At 47.3% G+C, this 24,971-nt stretch overlaps 1 long non-coding RNA gene across 1 annotated transcript; it reads right to left on the bottom strand.

Annotated features, from left to right (window-relative positions):
- Positions 1-24,077: 24,077 nt before the first annotated feature.
- Positions 24,078-24,748, bottom strand: LOC113030157 (uncharacterized). The gene is made up of 2 exons (XR_003273553.1): positions 24,587-24,748; positions 24,078-24,489 (listed from the first exon to the last, which is right to left on the bottom strand). It is a non-coding gene; the product is annotated as an uncharacterized LOC113030157 (long non-coding RNA).
- Between the last annotated feature and the right edge of the window lie 223 nt (positions 24,749-24,971).

The raw sequence follows: 24,971 nt of genomic DNA, 5'->3' as shown, positions 1-24,971 counted from the left end.
TTATGTGTGTGTTTGTGTGCGTGTGTGTGAGAGAGAGTTAACCTCACTCTTCAGCCTCACACAGCTGGAAGTAACGAGCTCACCTGAGGGCTCAGCTGATGCCTGAACTCACATCAGCATTGGAGAGGAACTGAAACAGAACCGTGGACCCAACTCACCAGAAATCTTCTTCCACCACGTTCTCTAATGTCATGAACTTTTGTTCAGAGTCCAACCAGAACGACTAGTTCTGACACAAAGCTGTATTATTAGCTGTATCGTTACATGAAATCATAATTTTATCTCATCTTATCTAATGTGACCACAAACCCAAACTCAAATGGGTTTGCAGATGTCAACCTGTTGCTAAAACAGAATGCAGACAGAAGACAAACCAATATCTTCTTTCAGCCAATCAGAGCTTTGCTCAGTCCCCAGGCTTTTAGCTTCAATCACAAGAACTGGGCTTATCCTGGGGCAGAGAAGGCAAAACGAAAACATTAAAAACTGTTCCTGTTCATTGTAACAAAGCACCAGCACAGTGTACATGTATGACCATGAGAACAGAGAATATGCGTGATTACAATCCTCATAAATCACTGAGCAAAATGAATAATGATGCTACAGGAACAACAGTAAGATGGGGATATCAGTCCATTCACTGGAGCTGCTGTGGCCTCCAACTGCAGCCACCAGCACATCGCCTTTCACCAACATACAGAGACAAAAGAAGAAACCACAAACTCTCTGTGTCTCCTACACAGGATTATTTATTTGCTTCCCTTCAGACAGGATTTAATTGTAAATATTTTAGACCAAAGAAAAAGGAAAGTGGGAGCGGACACCTGAAAGCTGAGTTTCTCTGCAGTGACACACTGAGGGTGAGGCTGCGTGTGCGTCTCACTGAAAGCGTGGAAATGCCCGCTTTAGATGCTGATGTTTACAACATCACACACGTAGCTGCTGGACAGCAGCAGATAGAGGAGAGCTGTGGGAGCGAGGCCGCTTCACTGTCAGAAGTCGATCGTTTGTCGTGTTTCCTCTGGATCCGCCCACGCTGCCGTTGGCCTGCTTGCTGAGCACAGATAAATTAATTAGGCAGGGACTTGCATGAAAGGGGGTGGTCACGTTCCCCCCTCTCTTTGTTTTGTCTCCATAAATTGGTCGACTGAGAGTGAATAGAAGAGGATTATCAGCGTCCCCGTTACTCCACGTGTGGGCACATGTTGTAGGACGTTAACGGTGCGCCTGTTGTCCTCTGGTCCTGAGAAAGAGATTCTGATGGACTTTGAAGCTTTTGGGTGGGAAAAGTGACTTTAAATAAACCATGAAATGTTCACTAATTAATGTAACAGCAGAGTAGAAGAATCAAATCTAAAACGTTTGTGTCGTGATTGTAAAATGCGTCGATCCGATCGTTCAGACTGAAAAGTCTCAGCAGCTGTTGGATAAAACATAAAACATGTTCTGCTGGCACAGTGAGGCACACCAGGAGCCTCTGAGGCTGATCACAGCAACTCTGCGCTCTGCACTTTAAAGCCTTCGTACACTCGAATCACTCTCAGACTGCCACCGGGTCCCAGTTTAGATACTTCTGTTAGTACACTTCCACATAGTACAGCATGTCCTTTTTACTTATTAAGCTCTTTACTGTGTTATCGGGACTGAGTGTGAAGGCCTTGTTGGATCTGCTCCGTTGTTATTTTCACAGGTTTGCTTTCTGAGGGCATCAACGTCCTCAAGAACTCATGAGATGCAATGTGTAGCTGCATGACATCCCCGACACAACTCCGACAAAGCACCTACACGTATGAGCTTCAGTACACGTATGTAACATCCAGAAGTGTACAAAAAGGCCTCTTGGACCTGCACCCGACACCCGACCGGAAGTTTTATTTAAGTTAAAAGAGTCTTTTTTTGTTCAGTTAGATTTTGCTTTCAGTCCAGTTTCCTGTGGCCATTTTTCATTTTGAAGTCTGTGCTGTGGTTATTTTTAAGGGTTAGTACTGATGTGATGCAGCATCATAACAGTGGAAACACTTCTCAGATTGATGGCGCGACTCAAAATTTGTCTAAGAATAAAGATTCTTGTTTCTGTTTGATGGTGGTCGCCAGAGAGGAGGGAAGCTGACCTGTTAGACACACCAGAGCTGCAACGTTAGCCACCCATTAGCAGTGTGGTGGCTGTTCTGACGCATTATTACAAGGTGGCACCAACCGACAGTTCAAAGCAGTTTCATCAGTAAATGTTGTGTAATATCATTAAGATCACAGCAGTAAAAGCAGCGATTGTCATTTTTCTCTTTTTTTGCCTCCTCCTTGATTCAACTCTAATTAGCGCCATGTGTAATTAGCTGAAGCAGCACATGCAGACAGGCATCTGCTTTATCTATATGAGCTACATCAAATGGTCTAATCTGAGTCCATGCGCTGCCTGCGCGCTGACAGGAGGACGTGATTGGTTGACAGGATGTTTAGCGATAATATCTGAAGGAGATCTGGCTGTGATAGGAGTCTTTTAGCTCAGAAAAATGGAGACGTCTGTCAGACGTGACTCTTTTCCTCATTGTGCTGATTTCCAGCTGCAAACCAATTTCATTACACACTGACAACAGCTGGAGGTCAGAAGAACTGAGGCATCCTGCGGCTCTAAAGCCTGTCTGTGATCGTGGATATAAACTCAATTAAAACTGTGCTTGTTTTGTTTTTGTTCTGTTTGACTGCTTCTTTAGGCAGAGCTACTTGTGGTCAGACACATTACTGTTGGATTGTGTTACATTTCTAGTCTTGAGAAAGCAACACAAAGCAAAATAAAATTATTTTAAGAAATCATGTCAATTCAGTTTTATTTATGCAGCGTCAGTCATCTCAAGGTAATTTATATTGCAAAGTAAAGCAACAGTCAAACAGTCCCAGATGAGCAGCACTTCCTTTGAACAGGAAGAGATCTCTGCAGAACTAAGATGTCCTGACTGATTGGAGGTTGAGGGGAAGGACAAAACAGCTTTGTCTTCTAACATAAATCACCTTCTTTAAAGTCACCCTACAAAACTCTCATCAGTGTTTTAAACCTGCATTCTTTTTGATGGTCAGCAGGGGGCGACTCCTCTGGGTGCACAACGACTTCCAGTTGTAGACAGATATTTAAAACTAAGCGCTGAAAGTGTGTTTTTATAGAAGTCTGTAAGATAACAGCCCACGGCTCCTTTGTTGAGTAAACTGAGGTTATTGTTAGTGTCCAGGAGGACGATAAAGCAGGGAATGTTTGTTCCTCTGTTTCAGGGTCAAAACCACCCTCTGCTCACCGTGTTTGAGACTCAGCTTAAAACTTAACAAGAGGATTAACCAATATACAATGCCATGGTGGCACCATCAATATCATATATATCACTTTTTATTCACCCCAAAGCAATTAGACAATCCCAGACGAGCAGCACTTGGCAAAAGTGGGGAGACAGAACTCTCTTTTAACAGGAAGAGACTTCCAGCAGAACCAAGGACGCACTGAGTAGGACAGTGGCTCCCAAACGTTTTTTGTTAGGCCCCCCTTTGTTTTACAAGAAAACTCTTTGTGTGATTATTTAACGTGTACCGTAGTTTTCGGGTCATAAACCGTTACTTTTTTCCCACACTGTGAACACTGCGGCTTAAACTGACGTGCGGCTAAAGCCTTTTTTTTTCATGCGGCCAAAAACATTTTGCCTGGTAACAGTAGACCAATAAAATTGATAAGTAGTTGTTTGTTGTTTGTAAAAAAAAACATAAGCAACGTAATTTGTGTGTTACTGATACGTACGTGTACTTACAGGTAGCCGTGTTACAGGCGCTGTTTGAGGAAAAAGAGCATTTGCAGTATGTATTTTTGTATGTTACCATGTTTATGTTACCTTACGGATTAAATTAAACGTTAAAAATCCTCACGTGTAATATTTCTGTGTAAATATCTCATATTACGAGCGAAACGCATGCGGCTTAAAATCCGGTGCGGCCTGTACAATTACAAGATGATTTTCTTTCTAAAATTAGAGCATGCAGCTTTTAATCAGGTGCACTCTGTAGTCCGGGAATTACGGTAGTTGTTTTTTTCCTGTGTAATAATATTCAACATTGCATCAATACATTTCTCAAAAATGTCTCTCTGTGCAAAATGGGTTCAAAAACATAAACAGCTGTGGGATCCTGTTTGTCCGTGATTTGAACCGGGGAAAGAAATCGTGGCAGGATCAGCCTGATGTTATTTGTATCCTGCTGCAACTTTACTGTATAAAGAGCAAACATCTCCAACATGTCAGGAGCAGTTAGTCATTACAACAAGTGTTTGTGAACTAAAAATCAAGAATGTGGGATCCTGTTTGTCCGTGATTTGAAGAGCCCAGCGCTACTCCTGAAGAAGGGGAAACTAATCCTGCAGGGAGACCTACCTCAGCACCTGTGCAGGTGAAGCCAAAGGGCAGATTTGCTTCACCATATTTTCTAGTCTTTGGCTTAGAATGAAGTTGGTTTGGAAACATATTCAGCGATGCTTCATCTCCTGCTCTGCGTTTGTGTGGGAGCCCCGTCAAAAACCTGTCCATGATGCTAGCAGTGTCCAAGCGCTCTTTTTTTCGTCTTTCTTTTTTTTTTTCCTTTTCATGCCCCCCCCGCAATGGCTCTGCCCCCCCAGGGGGCGGGCCCCACACTTTGGGAGCCTCTGGAGTAGGACTCCCTGATTTGGGTGTAAAAATTAAGCAAGAAGAAACTTAAGCCTGATCTTGCCTCTAACATCCTACGGACCCCAAACCACCATTTACACATATTACAAACAAGCATAACTGTTAACTTTGTGGTGAGTGTCACAAAAACAGTGAAATATTTTCTGTTCATGCACACGACTAAATCTTTATCTGCTTATTGTAATTATTTCAGGTTTTTGTCAGTGTTCTGAGGTAAACTCTTCACTTGTTCTCTGTTTCATTCTGGCCTTTATTACATTTTGTGCTTCGAGCTGTTTGTCAGACATGAAGCTCAAACCTGCTGCAGTTTAGAATCCTGTTTTCACCCTCAGGTCAGAACTACTAGGTTTCTATATCGTACATTAAGAGATCTAAAGCAGCTGGAAGGCTCGTAAAAGAATCATGCTTTTCATGTGCAGTTTTCCATCGAGCGTGATGTGAAAATGAATAAATGATGACTGCATTGTGCCCACACAGCTTTATTGTTCCTGTGCAGAGTGAATGTGATGCTCAGATTCACCTCCTGTGAGTGTAAATCATAGATGTGCTCGATGTGGAAGGAGAGCGTACCTACATCTTGTCCTTCAGTGCCCAACCCCTGACCCATAACCTCCACCCTCAGTCTCATCTGTCCCCACTACATAACATTCATCATGTGACCTGCAGAGACCCCTCCAGACATAACACACAACAGATCTCTGTTTCATCCCAGAACTGAACTGAAACCACTACAGAGCCACACCCAATGGGACAAAGCATGATGGGAAAATCCTGCAGAGCTACTGATGATCGCCAAATGTTTTGTAAAATTCACATTTTGCCGTTCTTTCTTTAACTTTTGGAACTTTGCAGTTAATTAATTGACAACGAAAAAAATTATTAAGAATCATTTCAGTTCAGTTTAGTTTTATTTATAAAAGAGGAATTCACATCAACAGTCGTCTCCTACAGTATCAGAACACACACATTTATGCTTTTCTGTTTTGGGAACGTTGGGAGGAGGTTGGGGTGGATGGATGGATCAAAAAAAACATTGGCTTGTAAAACAGGAAATTGCTGTTTATTTAAACCTTATTGTAATACTGAAGAAAACATTAAAACATATTTACTGTCATCCAAATTCTAAATGGTCTTTTTATGTAATTTTTAAAAGCATATTAATTTATTTTTGATTGAGTGACACTTGATCAGTTTAGTTTCATGTGTAGAAGCACGACTTTATCGTAGCCTTGCCACATCGAACTTTTAACAGTCATTCGTTTTATCAGAGGGGTCGAAATGGAGCCACGTAGGAAAATAAATGGCATCTGTTGGGTCTGCGCTTCCACAGGCCCCGCTGGTTTAGAAACTTATTCCTGTTAACGACAAGGAAGCAAGACCAACAGCGATTTTACTTGCGCAAGGGAATGATTTCAGAGCAGCCCCTCTGCCCTCGGTCAGACCCCTTCAACCCCGGCCTCCACTTGCCGCCTTGTATAGGGCTTTGGAGTTGACGTCACGCTGCAATGCATTGTGGGAGCGCAGCTCCATTTTCGGGGTCTACGAATCAAAACAAACACACTGTGTTGGAACAACGACGACAAGAAACATGTTTAAAAGCAGCTCAAAAGAAAACGGACGGTATAGAGACCGATTGCGTCCAGAGGCGAAGCAGCGGTACTTGGAAAAAATAGAGTGCATCGCAAATCTGGACCCATATGAAATACGGCAGTGGAGTAAAGACCCAGACGACTTACCGCCACTGTCCTACCCCGATATCTTCACGTATCTTGTTTGTGGAGTAAGCGCTTACACAGCGAACCAGTTTCGTAATTACAAGTCACTGGAGGCGCACATCCAATTTACAAATGGCTGGGCGCAAGATTTGGCTATTTTCAAGCCGCCAAACTCTGAGTACGTCGTCAAAGTAAGTCAGCTGGAGTGCATCGAGTGAAATAGCCATTTTCCACCCCCCACCATAATTAATGTTACACATTTATCATTGAACTGCTAAAATATCGTTATCATATTATATGCCCATAATTGTAAAGTACATGCAAATTAACACATTGATAATCGGGTAAATTATTAACGCCAATTTGTGTCCTTCCTGTCTCATTTCATTTATTGTCTTTACATCAACCAATCAAGTCACTCCATTCTATGTTTGATCGCAATTTCTATAACTTCCGAGACCACCAACGATGATATTATTCAGCTATAAAGTGTGATGTGAACATATTTAGAACTTACCGGAATGAAAATGTCTTGAGCACACCAACTGATATCTGGAGACGTAACAGAACTTGATATCAGCTCGTCTCACGGCTTCTATCCAGGCTAGACGCCTTCGTTTGGTAATATCCGATACATGAGCTCCTTCATGTTGCTTCCAGGTTGGGAAAGCATAAAAAGACAATCGAAACTTATTCCCGTGCCGGTCGTAAGATCGAACATTGCAGCCGACCACACAGCAAGTACGAACCATGGCTATGCTTTCGCTCCTTACTTAGACCCCCAAAATGGCGGATCGGGCCAAAATCCTTTCCACGCCCACCCCCGTGACATCACGCTCCAAAGCCCTATTGAAAACAGTTACAGTACACACAAGCACAACCCATTGTAAAACACCCCTCCCCCCCCCATGGTTCTAAAAGATAAGGTACTGTGTGAGTGTGTGTATGCATGTGCGAGAATGTGTGTGTGTGTGTGTTTGTGTTTGGGGGTGTGTTTGTGTGACCTCCTGCCCACAAAAGGGTCATAAAAGCAGGACGCTTACTAAACAAGCAAACAGAACCCTCACACAGGACGTGTCCCTATAATAACACACTACAGCCTCCCCCACCAACAGGCTGGGGAGGTCAACAGGTCAACATCAAAGAATGTCTTTGATCCTATAGTTTGAACTAAGACTTACAAATTTAAATAACATAATGACAACATTTAACAATTTGACTCCAACAGCATCCTCATTCATTTCTTCTTTAGTTATGTTTCTACAAACTTCTGCCAAAGGACCACTAAACATTAATTTATCCTCTACATAAAATATTACTTGCTGTATTTTGCAGTTTAGCAGAAAAGTTCAAATCTATTTGACCCACCAGCCTCTTCCCTGTATCATCATATAAAACTCCTGCAAGGCCATTGCTGCTATTGATTTTGGCTTTCTGCATCTGGCCTCCCTCGTGGAAGCTAAAGTGAACTGAGCTGCAGTACCTCATGATTTCAGGACTCTTTTTCTTTGCTTAAGAGAGTCGCTGTACAGTGAGCTGTCTCAGGAAACTTGGAAGGATGTAAAATAACTTTCTGGTAACCTTAAAAAATTCTGGTCGTGAAAGATGTTAGCAAGTCAGTGACACACTAGAGGGAGATGTGTCCTACTCAACTGCTTCTGTCTGGAGAGATGTGACTGTGGTGGGTGAGCCCATCGCCGATCGTTTTTAAAAGGGCAATTTATTTATTTGCCCATGAGTAAATTTACTAATAACGATGGAGCTAACAGAAGCAGTCAACAGGAAAAAACATAGCACTGTTTTAACAGCACCGCGGAAGCTGGTGATAGCCTAGCATACTCAACCAGATGGTGGTCACATACATGCTCATGCAAGTTAGTCATGTTTGCGTATGTTGCTCGCACTATATGTCTGCACAAGCGGCATACGGCTTTGGTTGCATCCTTAGGCTTACCTCTTTTATCCTAAATCGGCGACTTTATATTTTTTAGTGCTGTCAGCATTAACACGCCGTCATCATGACTAACACGATTAACAATTAACCCATCTGTGCACAGACTGAGTCAAAATCCCTGAAATGTCTCTGTCAATGCATTTCGGGCAGTTTTTCCAACGTTTGTTCATTCTGCGCTCCACATGGGTTGAGCGTGTTGAAAATTTCAATCGCCTTAATCGTGATGACCGCGTTAACGTGTCATGAGCAATATGATCATGCATGGACTGATCTGTGTCGCAAACGCACAAATCAGTTCATGCATCATCACATTGCTCCGCCGATCAAAAAGTCTGCGCATGCATATATGTATATATATCACCCATTGTTGATTATTGGACTGCCGATTGTAGGTTGGAACATTTTGACGTCGCCCAACCCTGGGCGGTTATGCCACGAGTGTTATTTTATCACAAGGCCCACATGTGATGTGAAGTGTCAAACCAAAGCGATCATTTAACACCTATTAAAAATATGTTTTACTTTATTTACTGCAAGAAATCCAACAACGTGAGAAAATGTTCACGTTTAATCCATCATGTGTTCATAAAACAGACGATCTGAGATGTGTTGGGTCCCTGGGGTGATTCACTGTAGCTGACTTCTTCATAGAGGAAGTGGAAAACAAAGGTCTGAGTTCTTACAGTACAAGCCAGCGTTCAGAAATGTGGGTAATAACCTAGCCTCAGGTAACCATTCACACCTTCACACAATGACTCACGTGATGACACAGTATGAGAGGCACTACAGGTTAAAGACCTGAGCTTTCAGACTAATCAGCTTTTAGAGCTGAGGCCGTCTCTCAGCTGAGAGTGAGATGTTTCAAGAACCTGAAGGAGGAGACTAGGTTTCAGTTTCAAGCTGGATCCCTGGGTTTTGCCACTTCTGGCCTCTAAGGACATAAAAGTTTTGGTAATATTGTGGAGGTAAGCATCAACGACACAGCTCTCAGTTCTCACTCCTTCTTTATTCGTCTCCAACATCAACTGCGCATATCGTGCCACAAAACACAGGAACACACTTCCTCTACACTGGGTGTGAGTGGAGCCCTCTAGTGGTCCACCACACATGCCCCCCCCCCCCCCCCCGAACACCCAGCAGAACTAGTCCAGGACCCGGGGCTTAAGCAAACGGCCGGAGCGGCTGAACTGGGGGGGTGGGGAACTGACAGAGGGCAACCCAGCCCGGGAGCGAGGCTGGCACTGGCGGTCAGAAAAAGCTGAAGACGACTCGGACTCCGTTGATTTCGGGTCGCTCCTGGGGGAAAAAACAGAATCCATCAGCCCGGTGGCAGGTGGGCGGCCGCGGCGAGAGGCCTGGGCCGGGACCACCTGATCCTCTTGCATAACATGTGCAGGCTTAAGTCTGTCAACAGAGACAACTTCCTGCCGACCGCCAAAGTCCAAAATGAAATGTTTGTTGCCTGGTTTAAGAACCCTGTATGGCCCGTCATATGGTGGACGCAGCGGAGTCCTATGGGCATCGTGCCTGACGAAAACGAAACGAGCAGAGTCCAATGAACTCGGAACAAAGGTGTCAGGCAGGCAGTGGTGCACAGGACCAGGAACAGGAAATGAGTTTCTTGGGGGGCGAAAAGGCAACAAAGAGGTATCGAAACATGGGGGAGGGCTCTCAGGTAAGAATTCCCCGGGGACCCGGAGAGGCTGGCCGAGGACCAGTTCAGCCGGGGAAACCCCGAGGTCTTCTTTAACCGCGCTACGCAAACCCAGCAAAACCCACGGAAGACGTTCGACCCAGTCGCCACTTGTCAAGGAAGCACGGAGCGCGGCCTTAAGTGACCGGTGAAACCGTTCGCACATCCCATTAGCTTGCGGGTGGTATGCTGTGGTGCGGTGGACCTTGACTCCCAGGCCGTCAGCCATAGCAGACCAAAGCTCGGAAACAAACTGGGGGCCCCTGTCCGAGGTAATGTCAGCAGGGGGGCCGAAACGTGAAACCCACGTTGACAAAAATGCCCTGGCCACCGTCGCCGCTGTCGTGGACGCCAGGGGTACCGCCTCCGGCCACCTGGTTGTGCGGTCCACCACAGTCAAAAGGTGCGTGAAACCCTGTGACTGCGGCAAGGGACCAACCAGGTCCACATGAACGTGATCGAAACGCCTACCCGGGACACAGAAAGGCTCGAGGGGTGCCTGTGTGTGCCGGTGGATTTTCGAGCGTTGGCATGGGATACAAACCGCCGCCCATTCTTTCACCGTCTTGCGAAGGCCCGGCCAAACAAACTTGACTGAGGCCCGGACGCCGGGATGAGAGAGGGCATGCACCGAGTCAAAAACACGACGACGCCACGAAAGGGGAACCACCGGGCGGGGGCGGCCGGTGGAAACGTCGCAAAGAAGGCGCGGACCGCCGTCCCACACCGGGGTGTCCTCCAGCACGAGGCCCGTTTTTGTTGACTGAAGGGCAAGGACGTCCGGGTCAGCACGTTGCTCGGCGGCCATGGCAGCGTAGTCGATGCCGACATACACCGGAGAAACCAACACACGTGAGAGACAGTCAGCGACGTGATTGGACTTACCAGCCACATGCTGAATGTCTGTGGTAAACTCAGAAATGGCCGCCAACTGGCGCTGCTGGCGTGCGCTCCATGGGTCAGAGACCTTGGACATCGCAAACGTCAAAGGTTTGTGGTCAACGTACGCAGCAAAGTTGCGACCCTCGAGGAAAAAATGAAAATGCCGTGTTGCGAGGTGCAGGGCCAGCAACTCCCTGTCAAAAACACTGTACTTGCGTTCAGCATCCCGGAGCGTACGACTGAAAAAGGCGAGCGGTTGCCAGAGACCTGAAACCCGCTGTTCCAACACTCCGCCCACTGCCACGTCCGAGGCGTCGGTGGTCAACGCAATCTCCACCGACGGAAGCGGGTGGGCCAGCAGGGCGGCGTCAGCCAGCGCAGACTTGGCTGCGGAAAACGCACGGACGCGTTCAGGCAGCCAGTCAACCGGATCTTTGGCTGTTTTACCTTTTAAGGCAGCATAGAGTGGCTGTAGCAGGTGGGCAGCTCTGGGGAGAAAGCGGTTGTAAAAATTTATCATCCCCAAGAACTCCTGCAACGCTTTAACCGACGTGGGACGCGGGAAAGCCGAAACGGCCTGGACTCTGTCGGGCAACGGAACCACACCTTCAGCGGAAATGCGGTGCCCGAGGAAATCCAGAACAGGCAACCCAAACTGGCACTTGGAAGGGTTGATGATCAGGCCATGCGCTGCCAAACGCTGGAAAACCTGGCGCAGATGGGACTCGTGCTGGCTCGCTGAGCAGCTGGCCACCAATATATCGTCCAGATAAACAAAAACGAACGGCAGCCCACGCAAAACGGAGTCCATCAGCCGCTGAAAGGTCTGGGCGGCACCTTTCAGGCCAAACGGCATGCGCAAAAACTCGAACAAGCTGAAGGGGGTAATGACAGCGGTTTTAGGAACGTCTTCGGGGCGCACGGGAACCTGGTGATACCCCCGCACCAAGTCAATTTTAGAAAAAATCGACGTTCCGGCGAGATTGGCAGAAAAATCCTGAATGTGGGGGATGGGGTAACGGTCATTCTCCGTGGCATTATTTAAACGGCGGAAATCTCCGCATGGCCGCCACCGACCGTCCGATTTGGGCACCATGTGAAGCGGAGAGGCCCATGCACTGTTCGAACGCTGTACAATGCCAAGGCGCTCCATGGCTGCAAACTCTTCCCGAGCGACGGACAGTTTCGCGGGGTCGAGGCGGCGCGCGCGCGCGAACACTGGGGGCCCGACCGTGGGAATATAATGCTCAACCCCATGCTTCGTTACCGTGCTAGAGAAATTAGGGACAGACAGCGATGGAAACTCTAAAAGCAAACGCTGAAAAGCATCCCCGGAGGTCACTACATTAGCCCGAATCAGGGGCTCGGCGGCCCGAGTAAAACAGGGTAGCGAAGAAAACGAGAGAGCATAGATTAAACGTCTGTTAGCGACATCGACAAGTAGTCCATGAGCACACAGGAAATCAGCACCCAAAATAGGTACAGAGCTAGCAGCAACAACAAAGTTCCACTGGAAATCCCGGCCATGAAAACAAACAGTCACCAACCTTTCCCCAAACGTTTTGATGGGAGAGCCGTTAGCTGCAATGAGCTGCGGCCCACAGTTCGCTGCTAGTCCGTCGGCAGCGGTAGGGGGAAGGAGGCTCTTCTGGGAGCCGGAGTCCACGAGAAAACGTCTCCCGGAGCGCGAGTCCTCTATGAAGAGCAGCCTTTCTGTATTGCCAGCGGTCCCGGCTGCTACGGCGCGCTGGCGGGTCCGTTTCCCTGGGCCGTGAAAGCGCAAGGCGGCAGGCAGCGACGCGCTCTGTCGCCAAAACGCTGATGGTAGAAACAGATGCTCTTTCCGCAGTGCCGGCGTGTAGCAATCCCTGCCGTCAGCAAGGGGGCGGATGCTCCGGGGGAGGCAGGTGGAGGCGTGGAAGGTGCCGCCGGCGTGTCCGCAGCCAGGGCGTGAACGTCGAAAGTGCGGCTAGCCAGGAGAATGCAATCCGCTTCTTCAGCCAGGGAGCGATAATCCTTCGCAGGCAGAAGCGGAGAGTTCGCGAGGACAGCTCTCACGGCGGCCGGTAGTTGGCGAAGGAAGAGGTGCACGAAGAGGAAACCACCGTCATCCGGCCCGAGCAACGATAGCATGTTCTCCATGAGCTCGAGCGCGGTACCGCCACCCAAGCCTGACAGGTTGAGGAGCTTTTCGGCTCGTTCGGCGTCGGAGAGGGCATAGCGCCGAAGAAGCAGCTCTTTGAGGGCGGCGTATTTCCCTTGGGCGGGTGGGTCCCGGAGGAGCGCCATCGCGCGACGGGTGGCCAGCGGGTCGAGCGAGGCCACCACATGGTGATACTTCGTGTCGTCAGCCGAGATGCCGCGAAGGGCGAACTGAGCCTCCACGTGTACGAACCATGACGGGGGGTCATGGAGCCAAAAGTCCGGCAGTTTCAGCGCCACAGCGAACGTAGCTGCAACAGGAGGCGGAGGTCTGGCGGCCGCTGATGCATCCATAGCGGAGTGTGCGTTATCTACGGCCCGTTGCATGCTCGAGTCAGGGGTCACCAATGTGGAGGTAAGCATCAACGACACAGCTCTCAGTTCTCACTCCTTCTTTATTCGTCTCCAACATCAACTGCGCATATCGCGCCACAAAACACAGGAACACACTTCCTCTACACTGGGTGTGAGTGGAGCCCTCTAGTGGTCCACCACAATATATTAAAATGTTATCAGTGTGATGCCAGCTTTAATAAGAAGATAAAGTATTATTTTATACATGAAATCAAATAACACTGGCTTGGCAGAAAAAAAGTCATTCTGCAGGGAGTTGATGGGATATGTAAAAGAAAACCAATAAAGAGAATTTAGTGTCACATTAAAAAACATTGAAGATGCTCAGAAAGTGACTGCAAACATATGAGAGTCATTTTTTTTACCCATCAAATTTCCAATAAAATGCAAACTGCAGCTCTGAGCCCGCCTTTGACTGTGTACGCCATTTATCGAGCTGTAATGATAGTGTTTGTATCATGATCGAACATTTAACCCTGAGTTCCTTAAAAGCCACTTATAAACTTTGAGACTGAGGTTCAGGCAGAGGGGCTGAAAAACGGGTCAAGCAGGTAAAACGGGAAGTGGGACACACTGATTACGAAACACTTTTGCTCCATCGGTAGAAGGCTGATTTTGTTTGCTGTTACTTGAGACATAATCAGATGTCTCAGTCTCACACCAGTTTTGGAAATCAAAGCCTAATTGTCCTAAATCATGTCAGCAAGTCAGCATGTCAGCGAAGGCTAATTACCACAAACTTTACAGGAAATTCCTCCTCAGGGATTCTTCTTCCTCCAACCTGCATCAACCTCTCCATCCATCAAGGTGGAGGTAAAGAGATGCTTATTTCAGCCCTCAGAGTAAATCTGCTGAATCTGTCATACAAGCAAAAGCTAAACTTTCACCCTTTGCTCCTGTTAAAATGTTGAAACTTCTTGTGATGTATTGCCTGTTCAGCACTGACTGTTCATGATAAACTGGCCCAGTTTCAATTACTGAGCTCGGTGTAGCTACAAGTCATCACTGTGAGGCAAGAGCAGACTATGAGCTGCCGTAGCTGCTGTATTCTCGGAAGTTCCACCCACCAGCTGTCCTCATCTCATGAGGGGCACCCAATCAGAGGAAACCTGGCAGAAAGGGTGAGGAGCTGAAATGTTAATGTCTTAAATGATGTATTTTGAGTTAGTTGTGCAACTCTAAATCTGTTCTGTTTCTGGATTTGTGTTGGGCACATTTTTGGTTGGTGTTGAACTCCACCTCTTGTTGCCATCCTGTGAGATTTACATAGACACGGTATAACTAGTGTGACTGAGAGGAGTCATATCTTATCAAAATAAGACAAACATCCAGAAACTGTGAGAAAAGTTAAAAAAGGAAAAACAAGGAAAGCTGCCAAGTGTCACAAGATTGTGAGCGACTGTTCCTCTAATGCTGCGCCCAAACACCTGAGGAAAGCAGGAAGCTTGCAGCAGCCCGGTGATTTATTCATGGCCTTTCTTTGCATTAAAGCCGTCACAAGGCATCAGTGGGCCGCTGTGCTGCTCAATCCTGGGTCACACATTCAGATCCAGCTTCTGTTCGTATCAGCCTGAACTGTTTATCAAAGCACTTTTAACAAAAGCACTTAAGACAAAAAAAGCACTCTGCTGAGCTGCAAAGGCCAGAAATAACAACACATTACGGAAAAACGAGCTCAGAAGATTTCACCGCAGAAGAGAAGGCGAGCTGAGCCGAAATGAGGTGAGCTGAGGACATCGCCGTGTCCCTCGGTCTTTCTGTCTGTCCTCGCTCTCCATCTGTTCGCCAGCTTTTTGTTCTTCAAACCTTTAGGATCACGTTAACTCTGCTAAAAACAAGAATAAACCTCAGGAACATAAAACTACCGCACTGGATAAAAACTCTTCAATGGAAAGTCGGAGGAGCCAAACATCCATCACTGCCTCCAAAAATATAATTCAAAACAAGAGTGTGAGAAAACATTAATACTCTATTAAAATGTTTTTACATGAAGGTGACAGAAACGAGATGTATTCATCTACACAGCAGAGGTCCTGAGATTTCAGCTGAAGAGGAAACATTCAGGTTACAAACAGCTGACGGCTCAAACTGAGCAGCCTTCAGGTGCATCTGCTCGACTGTGTGTTCAGCAGAGCTGTGACCATAGCAAACGTGTCTGCTCTGTGATTGAGGATTGAACAAAATGCTGAAAAAAACAATATTGTTATATCCTTTTGTCTACATTTAATTGAAATTTAAAGGAAGTCTTACTCCTCCATACATCTGAAACTCCTCGGATGAGCAGCAAACCTCTCTGTGAGGCAGCAGCGCTGTCAGCCTTCCTTTTCTCCTTTCCTTCCATCTGCCGCTCGTTTCTCATCTCTCAGCTGGAGAGAGGGCGTGTGGGCGGAGCCCTGCTCGGGTTCTTCAGTCATTGCATTCTTATGAGTGCTCTTTGCTCCGGTTTCCGTCAGCGCTCTGATGTCGACTTCTTCCTGGAGAAACCGCTGCTTCCAAAGCTGAAGAAAAATCTGCAAGACTGTAAGAGAAAGACACCTGCACCTGTGGAACTCACTCACCTGTTACTCTGAAACTTTGTGGGTGGAAAAGGAAGGAAATCATTACCTGCCTGTGACTCACCCGCCTGCCCACTTTCCTCATGTTTATTCTCCTGAGTCTGCTGATTTCTCTCTGAGCCTACACAAGGGAAGGAATGCAGGTAAGAAGCTAGACTACACCCTCCCCTCTCGTCTCACATGTTGGTTCCTCTCTGGCATAATCGAGGTCCTGGACAACAGGCTGTTTCATGCTTCTGTTGGTGAGCGCTGCCTCCAGAAGACTTATCATTCAATAAAACGAGTGAACTTGTCTCATCTGTTCCTGGGTCCAGTCTTAACCCCACATCATGTGTCGCTCTTCCACCAAATGTAAGCTTTAAGGGTTGATTTAAAACATGCTACTGGATGGAGGTGACGTCTGGGTCAGTAACACTTCTCTCGATGAGTTTAGGGTCTTAGTCACGAGTTTCAGGTCTGGTTGAGTCCAACATGATGTTCATTTTGGAAATCAAGGTCTCTGTTAGAGTAAAATGGGCAAAGCAGCAACGGAACACATTATGTTTCCCACATACTGGAGAACCATTCTACTTCCTGTTAGTCCAATTGTGTGGGGAAATGGCTGCAGTTCACCCAGGAGGCCAGCAGGGGGCTGTCTAATGAAAATGAGCTCAATAGCTAGAATGAACTGAACCTCACCAAAACAGTTTTCACAAAAACATTCATTCAAACTTAAAGGATTCAAGTGCAGCAAAAACATGTATTTGTTTACATTTTGTCCATAATGATCCTTTAACCCTTTAAAGTTGTGCAAAACAGAGCGGCCACGCTAACTATTTTTATATGGCACGGTAAATGGCCTGTATTTATATAGCGCTTTACTAGTCACTAAGGACCCCAAAACACTTTACATATCCAGTCATCCACACATTCACACACTGGTGATGGCAGCTACATTGTAGCCACAGCCACCCTGGGGCGCACTGACAGAGGCGAGGCTGCCGGACACTGGCGCCACCGGGCCCTCTGACCACCACCAGTAGGCAACGGGTGAAGTGTCTTGCCCAAGGACACAACGACCGAGACTGTCCGAGCCGGGGCTCGAACCGGCAACCTTCCGATTACAAGGCGAACTCCCAACTCTTGAGCCACGATCGCTACTTTTAAATCCTGGTAGCACTGCAACCTCGTAAGCTAGCGCAATAATTTCATTTGCATATGAAACCGGAGGAGTTGTACTTACATCTTATGCCATCAGCTTGTCCTAAGTCACAGTTTCCTTCCACATGTAGCTTTGCAAAAACTGCATAAAAAGTTCTTGCAGCAACAAAAACGTGTTGCTTGCAGCTTGTGTTGGTGTGACACCTGCAAAGCTCACACAAAGATGTTTCACTAGAATGAAACCTGATAAAAAAAAACTTGAACATTGAAGCAGTTGTTTTTGCTCTGATTTATAGAAATATAATTAAAAAAAATTCTCAGATATGCCACAAAATGTACGTTTTTAATAATCAGAGAAATGTTTACTGAGTTGACATAACTGTACTTTTTTTTTTTTTGCAACCAGAGTAGTCGCCCCCTCCTGGCTTTAAAATACAGCTATGACCATCTTCTATAACAGCACACGTGAGCGACGAACTGTTAGTGCAGAAAAACATCTGATCTTTGGTTTGATTCATTTCCTCCACTGTGTTTTTGTGAATCTTCACCTCCTGCTTGAGGTTACGTGAGGATCGGTCCGAGGCGTCGGGGAAGGTGAGCAAGCCTGAGCTTCATAAAACACACGACAGACTCAAGTCTGGCCCTCTGAGCTCGAGGTTAAATTTCAGATGTGGTCAGTCAGGCGCAGCACTTATTTCTTTAAATTTCCATCCTCTCCTTCCATTTTCACGCCTGCGAGCAGGAGCAGCGCAGACTGCATGAGTCGCTGTTCTCAGGGGTGCCACTTGTCCTCCATATCAAAATAGGCTTGTTTTTTTTAAACAGAAAACTGGTCTTCTTTCCAGTCCTTCCTTCCTTTCTTTCTCTGTCTCCTCCGCCTGCAGGAAGCAGAAAAAAAAGACTTCCCTTCACCGGCTCTGCTGTCAGCAGGAGTTAGTGGATAAGTGGAGGAGAGAGAAGAGGTGAGAGGAGGAGTATATATATTTCTGGGTATTTTTTAAGGAGTAGGAAATGACTATTGTGAGACCTGTCGAGAAAACGAAGGCAGAGAGAAGGAAGGAGATGAAAATTTTAAAAATAAGGAAAGCTTCTCTCTCCTCCCAGCGACAGTTTGAAACATCAACATAGAAATAACATTTAACGAACACGACGCTCATTTCCTTTGGAGCAGGACATGACTTCAATTCATCACCTTCTTAGCTCCACTCAGTGGGTCTCGAACTTCTTTCAGCTTTAGAAGCAAAAAACAGGCTTACACCAAAACAGAGAGACTTTTTCTAAATACCTGAAAGTCTCAGGTGTTTAACCTTTGAACATTTCCAGACTGTGAGCTCCCCAAGTCAGACTCAGATCAGCATCATCGTCTCTTCTGTGGCAGGCATGTTGCAGAAACTCACAAGAATATTCTCCAAGCGTGACATCCTGATGCACTTCAGACCCAGGAACACCCATAACACAGTCCTGATATCTGTTACCACAACCCATGTGACTCACACAGGGGGTCGGTGACTCTCAGGTCCACCTTAAAGGTGACAGCCTGGAAGAAGAAGCCTCTTGGATGAAAAGTGAAACCTTTTCACTAACCTAACCTGCAGGTGCTTTCTTAAAACCTCAGACTACCAGGAGCAACATTAAGGTCTGTGTGGAAGTGGGTGAAGGAAAAATAATGAACTTTAACGGAACAAAACAACACAAAAGAGGAAGACCAAGGCTTCACTTCTGCTCAAAAAGAAAAACGAAGAAAGCTCAGTTTACTGACCAACCGCTGAATATCCTGGAATCAAAAACAGTGATTTCTGCTCAAACCGAGCACTGAGAGCAGTCATTGCTGCATGCCTCCCTCTGATGGATACTTCAACATGCAGACAGTACTTGGGGATCAAACTGTTGACCTACCAGAATAATAAAGATGGCTTACTCCAGCTTGGTGGCCTCACCAAACCAAAAACGCAGCGATCACCTGTGCGAAAGGTGTAGCAGTGAAGACTAATCCCTGACCCGGTCTGTAGCTACAGCAGAAACTAGCAGTGTCTCAAACCTCATTACAGGTGTGCACGGTGGCTGCACACAGAGCCGAAGCACCACTGCGAGACTGAGACGAAGCCGCGCGCTCTCATTAATGAACACTGACAACAGTCAGAGCCAACGAGCAGCAGCACGCACTCTCTGAATCCAAACCGAGCCAAATACCTGCTCGGCTATTCAGCAGCTCGTGTAACCGGTGATGCAGCTTGACTGGAGCGGAGCTTTGGGCACCAGTCCAATCAGCTACAGTCGGGACGGAGGAGGAGGCTGAAAGGACATCCTGGGTAAGCCTCAAACACACCAATTAGCACGGAGAGCACAAACTACAAAGAGTGTGTGACAGTGAAAGAAACTGAGGGAATACAGAGGGCTGTGAGAGCCTGTGCTTCACTACAAACACACTCGTTACACAGAGAGAGAGCACAGCTGTGTGTGTGTGTGTGGGGGGGGGCTGTGGAAGACAGGCAGAGATTAATAATAACTAATGATTAAATGCAGAACAGTGTATAAGCACACAGTGAGCGAGAAACTCCACCACAGAAGAAACCCCCAATGCATCATGGGTATTCCCCAGCAGCCTATACCTACTGCAGCATAACTAAGGGAGGATTCAGGGTCACCTGGTCCAGCCCTAACTATATGCTTTAGCAAAAAGGAAAGTTTGAAGCCTAATCTTGAAAGTAGAGATAGTGTCTGTCTCCTGAATCCAAACTGGAAGCTGGTTCCACAGAAGCTGAAGGTTCTCCCTCCACTCCCAGCCCTGTTCTCACTTTCTACTTTTGCTGTTTCTGGAAACACTTCTGCAGTTTTTGTCGTCATACTGTGACTAGTTATGTCCGGAGACGTAGCGTTGCTGTTTCAGGCATACTGGCTGGGTTGTTGCAGTGACTAAAGTTAAAGCTAACTGTGATCGGGAGTGTTAAAGTTTAAAGATCTGCTCAACCTGAAGGACAAGGCTGTTTAGCAGAGACATCCATCCTGCAAATACTGACAAAGAAGCACAACAAAGGAAGAAAGACAGATATAAGGAAGGAGATGACCTTTGAACATTTCCAGACTGTGAGCTCCCAAAGTCAGACACAGATCAGCATCAGCAACATGACTGCAGCTTCACTCTGAAATCCACCTGCACAAAGGTTCAGGTGAGGGTGTAGCTGCTGATGGCAGGTAGAGCAGCAACATGAAAGCTGACAGCGCCGTCAGTCAGCATCAAGCACCGCCTCGTTTTTCCTCCCGAGTGCGCGCAGTGGCCGCTTAATTGGCCCAAGATGAGAAAGGGTCGATGAATAGACCGATGATTTCCACCAGGCAGCGCTGCCTGGCTCAAAGGCCCGTTGGTGAGCGAGCGCGTTTTGGTTCCAAGAGGAGTTGGAGGAGAAGACGTGTAAAACGACCTCTTCGAGGCATTCTGGGGGGAAAGTGCTTCCTGTGATAGTAATTCAGCTTTATTAGTTAGACATCTAGGTCAACACACATCCACACGTCACACGCACATTTATTTCTGTGTAGCGTTTCCTGTTGCATTCCTGTGTCTGCTTTACTCGACTGTGTATCATCACGCGTGCAGGAACATGTTTCAGGAGGAGAGTGTGGTGGTTGTGCTGCTCACCTGCATGTGCACGTTCATATTTAACAGCTGACAGATCTGAGACCGCTCAGGTCCACCTTCAGCAGTCTTGGAACAGCGGGGTTAAAGTTTGTGCACAGCGAGGACACCTCCCTCCTTCATCTTAATCTGCACAGCTTCCAACTGCCTCAGACGGGATGAAGGAACAGCTGCTGTATGCTTGTCTGTGGTGCGTACGGTACTGTGGCGTGCAGAGGAATGTTTCTGTGTCTGACGCTGTGAAAGTGTCTGCTGAGGAAAACAAACACTGTCTCTGAACCAGCAGTTATCTATTCCGTCTTGTCAAACCATTAGCAGCCAATCAGCTTTAAATTATCTGACAATTGCTTTTTATGCCAGTTGTCATGGCAACCACAGCACTTTCTGAAGCCATTTGATGGTTTTTAGGCGCCTTCAGGAGTTTTTTTGGGGGCCAACTGTACTGTGCTGATGATTTGCAGATTTACTGGGCCTTAGATAAATACAGAGAGAGCAGCAGAGGCTCACACACACACACACGCACACACACACACACACGCACACACACACACACACACACACACACACACACACACACACACACACACACACAGCCTGGCAGGGAGGCAGACAGCTGCGGGCAGGAGTGTTTTAATCGTCAGATCTGCAGGAACAGTCGTGTGTTCTCACTGAGCTGCAGGTCTGCAGGGAGCAGAGCGGAAACCAGCAGCACAATCACAGTCGCTGGTTCAATCCCCTTTATCCCTGACAGAGGACAAAAGAAGCACGTGTGCTCCCTCAGCAGACTTTAGTCTGTGCTCCTTTTTATAAATCTACCCCAGTGGATGACAGCTCCTAATCTTTTTCATATTATTTCATATAATTTCCCACGTGTGGGACAAAACAAATTTCCCACGTGTGGGACTAATAAAGGTTATCTTATCTTATCTTATTAAAACTTTACATTTAAACTATTACTATTACTTATTTTCAAAAAGCTGTGAAACACTCTACTGAAACCAATCTGAGAAACTAAGAGAAGATCTTTCTTATCTTTCTGCTCTTCCATCATTTTTGTCTCAGATAACAATGAGTCTTTATCCCAAATGAGCTCACATCTGCCGTTGTCTCTGGGCCACATTTGGCCTCGATTGTTTGTGCTTTTCTCAGTGAAGTCCAGAGGAGCCCAGATTGAGAGTCGTATAATAAAATACTTTCAGTTTGCCAACATTTTGTAATATTTTATGCCCCCTTCATCAGCCAGAGTTCATTATTAAAAAAATAACTCCAAAGTGAATCAAGAGTTGTGGGTACCTGTTATGCTCTGGAGAAAAAAATGAAGCACTTTGATGACACATAACTTTACTGTATATGTATACATACAGTGGGGCAAAAAAGTATTTAGTCAGCCACCGATTGTGCAAGTTCCCCCACTTAAAATGATGACAGAGGTCAGTAATTTGCACCAGAGGTACACTTCAACTGTGAGAGACAGAATGTGAAAAAAAAATCCATGAATCCACATGGTAGGATTTGTAAAGAATTTATTCGTAAATCAGGGTGGAAAATAAATATTTGGTCACCTCAAATACTCCCCCGCTGACCGCTGGGGTCAGCGGGGGAGCTGGCCCCAGGGAGGGGTTACCTGCCCCTCCCTTCCTTCCCTCCCCATCTCCAGCTGCCTCCCTCTTCCCGCTCCTCCACAACCACCCACACATGCAGGGCCTTGGAGTGGGGGTATGTCACCAGGGTGCAGAGGAGGCTACCCCCCCCCCCCCCCCCCCGTCCCCTTCTGGCTGCCTCTGCCTCAATTTTATCCCACAACTTAGACATTCACATTATTCACACTCTCATTACACATACATATAGGATCTTGGGGGTGGGCACAATCACGGAGTCCAAATCACCATCAGGGTGTATACCTCACCCCTGACGTCGTTGCCCACCTCTCAATTTTAAATACACTTAGTCATTGAGGGTTAGCAGGAGGGACTATGCGCTTACCTGCTGCTCCTTGGCAGGTAGCTCCATGCCCTCCTGGGTTTTAATTGCACCTTAGAACACATATGCATCAACACTACAATGAGCGGGTGGAGGGAGGTTTGGAGTCTTCTCCCACCCCCATTCTCTGCGGCCTGCTGGAGCGGGGGGGCTAGTAGGAGGAGTTGGCCGTCCGACTGCGGTCTGGGGTGTGGGGCCTCCCTGCTGCTGCGGAGTCGGGGTGGTCTGCCTCTCCCCACCGCAGGGAAAAGGGTAACACCACCTGGGTCTGGGTGCAATTCCCCCCTCCAGGGGCAAGGGTACCTAGACCCGGTTTGTAGAGTACGCTTGGGGAGTGTGATTGTGTGTACAGCGTCTCTTTATGTCTGTCTCCACGTTGGTTGAGTGTGGAGTGAGTGCATATGAGAGCATGAGGGTGGGAATGGATGTTTGTGTCTGTGTGTGCCTGTATGTCTGTGTCTATATGTCAGGTTGGGTATCAGACGCCACCTCTCTGGGGACACCTCAGGCCCTCCAAGGTTTGGAGGCCTATCTCCACCCACCACCACTTCCCCTGCCGGTGGCGGACTCCCTCAGGTGTCGGTGTGTTGGTGGTTCTTTGTGTCTGGGGGTGGGCGTCCGGGTACACACCGGCTCACTCCTTGGCGGCCGCTTGTCGGGGCCTGGGGCCTGGGGCTCGCTCGGGCCCCTTTGGAGGTGGGGTGCCCCCGGCCTCTCGGCCTAGGGCTCGGTCACTCAGGCGCAGCTGGGGGCCGGCGGAGCTCACGGGCGCGTCACTGCAACTCCCCCTGACTTCTGCTCCGCGGCTGCTGGGCGAGCCCTCATCTGGGACTCTCCTCAGCTCTTACTGGGACAGTGGCGCGGCTGCCCCTCTGTTGGTCTTCCTTGGTCTCTTGTGTTCTGGGGGCCTCTGGATGTCTGGAGTTTTGATCTCCTCCATACCCGCTTCACACCCTGGAGGACGGGGCTGTGGCCCCCCCACACTCCCTAGCAGATCATTACATGGAGAAACCTTTGGAATGCAAGCATGCTGATCCACACAGGTATGCACACATGGGTATTCACAGACGCGGACTAAAGCTTTCTTGGCTGCTGCCTCAAAGCACACTGTGCGCTGTCTATCTTGCGTGCTGCACAATATCGTTTATTATTTAGTAAATATTGATATCTATGACTAGCTAGTTTATTGTGATGGTGCTTTGTTTTCTCTATTTGTTACGGCCGGGACCGTTTCAGACGAGTGACAGGACTCAAACGCAAGACGCCGAACAGCTCGTAAATATATTTTAAGAATAATGTTTAATGTGCACACAAAATATTCATAAACAAAAGGTGAGCGTAGACGTTAACTAAATAATGATCTGGTCCGGGTCCGGGGATTGGACTGGAAAGCAAGTCACAAAAGGTCCAGGAAAAGGTCGGGGTCACTGTAACAGAATGCAAATGTTCAAAACATAGATAAGGAGGCATATGAATATGTTGTTTGGCTCAAAATCCTCCTTCGTACTGTGTACTTGCCAACGGAGGTCGGAGATGACATGGAGGGGGAGTAATCCGGGTGTGTAAATCCAAAAACTCCTGGCGTGGAGGCAGAGAGGCAGGTAGGTAGTTTTGGTGGTAGCCTGAGGGACTGCCAGAAAGTCCAGCATCCAAGTAGAAGCTCTTCGCCAGGGGTTTAACAGTTAGGTGTAGCTGAAAAAGGGAGGCGCACAAAAAACAAACATACAGTGAAGCAAAGGTGATTCACAAAAAAACACGTAAGGAAATTATGATGGTGGCCTGCACTGACTGATGTTTAGCAGAGAATCTGGCGAAGAGAGATTGAGAACGCTGGCCTTATGAGTCCCCCGGCTAATTACCCACAGATGTCAACGATCAGCAAAAACACTGAGGCCCCTCCCAGGGGTGGAGACGCCGGCTCGGAGGGAGACACACTGGCACACACCCGGACCATGACACTATTATTATGTTCCTCTTTGTTGTTTGCTGTCTCCTCTGTTTGTTTTTGTTTGTTTGTTTGTTTGTTTGTTTGTTTTTTTTCTCCATACAGGTGACCCAGGAGTTTTTTTTTTTTTTTTTGTCTCTCTTCCCCCCCCCCTTCTCACCGTCTCTTCTCCCCTTTGGTTTTCTTTCTTTCTCTCCCCCTCTCTCTCTCATTCATTCCCCCTGTCCTA

This window comes from Astatotilapia calliptera, chromosome 10 (genome assembly GCF_900246225.1).
Source record: "Astatotilapia calliptera chromosome 10, fAstCal1.2, whole genome shotgun sequence".
NCBI classification, from domain to species: domain Eukaryota; kingdom Metazoa; phylum Chordata; class Actinopteri; order Cichliformes; family Cichlidae; genus Astatotilapia; species Astatotilapia calliptera.
This window is presented reverse-complemented; position numbering and strand designations above follow the sequence as displayed.